Source organism: Eptesicus fuscus, chromosome 1, assembly GCF_027574615.1.
Source record: "Eptesicus fuscus isolate TK198812 chromosome 1, DD_ASM_mEF_20220401, whole genome shotgun sequence".
Taxonomy (NCBI): domain Eukaryota; kingdom Metazoa; phylum Chordata; class Mammalia; order Chiroptera; family Vespertilionidae; genus Eptesicus; species Eptesicus fuscus.
In genome coordinates this window covers 39,532,614-39,533,816 of record NC_072473.1, presented here as the reverse complement: position 1 = coordinate 39,533,816, position 1,203 = coordinate 39,532,614, and positions in this window count along the sequence as shown.

Genomic DNA, 1,203 nt, shown 5'->3' with positions numbered 1-1,203 from the left:
ATGATTCTTTCCTGATTTTTTTGTTTAGAGGATTTATCCAGTGGTGTTAGTGGGGTATTAAAGTCCACTACTATGACTGTGTTACTATTTATCTCTCCCTTGATATCTTCCTGAAGTTGTTTTATGTATTTGGGTGCTCCTCTATTGGGTGCATATATGTTTACCAGAGTTATATCTTCTTGTTGAATTTCTCCCTTTAGTATTATGAAGTGGCTGTTCTTATCTCTTGTTATGGCCTTAACTTTGAGGTCTATTTTGTCATATATAAGAATTACTACTCCACCTTTTTTAATTTTCATTCGACTGAAATTTTTTTTTCTATCCCGTCACTATCAGTCAGTGTGAGTCCTTTGTTGTGAAGTTGGTTTCCTGTAGACAGCAGATATATGGGTCATATTTTCTTATCCATTCAGCTACCTTATGTCTTTTGATTGGGGCATTTAATCCATTTACATTTAAAGTTATTATTGATAGGTATTTGTTTTTCGCCATTTTTATTCTTTATGCCTATGTTCCTTCTTCCCTTTCTATTTCTTCTTTTTACAGCAGTCCTTTTAACATTTCTTGCCTTGCTGCTTTGGTGGTAATAAACTCCCTTTATCCTTTTTTGTCTGTGAAGCTCATGATTTCACCTTCAATTTTGAATGTTAGCCTTGCTGAGTATAGTACTCTTGAATTCAGACCCTTGCTGTGCATGACTTTGTATATTTCATTCCATTCACTTCTGGCCTGATGTGCTTCTGTTGAGAAATCATTTGATAGTCTCATGGGAGATCCCTAATAGGTAACTTTCTGTCTCTCTCTGGAAATCTTTAAGATTCTTATTTTGTTGTTGGTGTTTGCCAGTTTAATTATCATGTGTCTTGGTATTGGTCATTTTGTGTTCATCTTATTTGGGACTCTGTGAGCTTCTTGGACTTGTGTGAGTTTTTTCTTCCCAATATCAGGGAAGTTTTCTGTAATTATTTCTTCAAACAGGTTTTCTATTTCTTGCTCAGTTTCCTCTCCTTCTGGCACCCCTATTGTGCAAATATTGTTTTGTTTCATGTCTCAAACTTTCTTACGCTCTCCTGTTTTTTAAGTTTGTTTTTTTTTCAGTTGCTGCTCTGCTTGGGTATTTTTTGAACCTTATCTTCTAGCTCACTGATGTGGTCCTCAGCTTCTTCTTGTCTTCTGTTGATGATTTCTATTGTGTTCCTTATT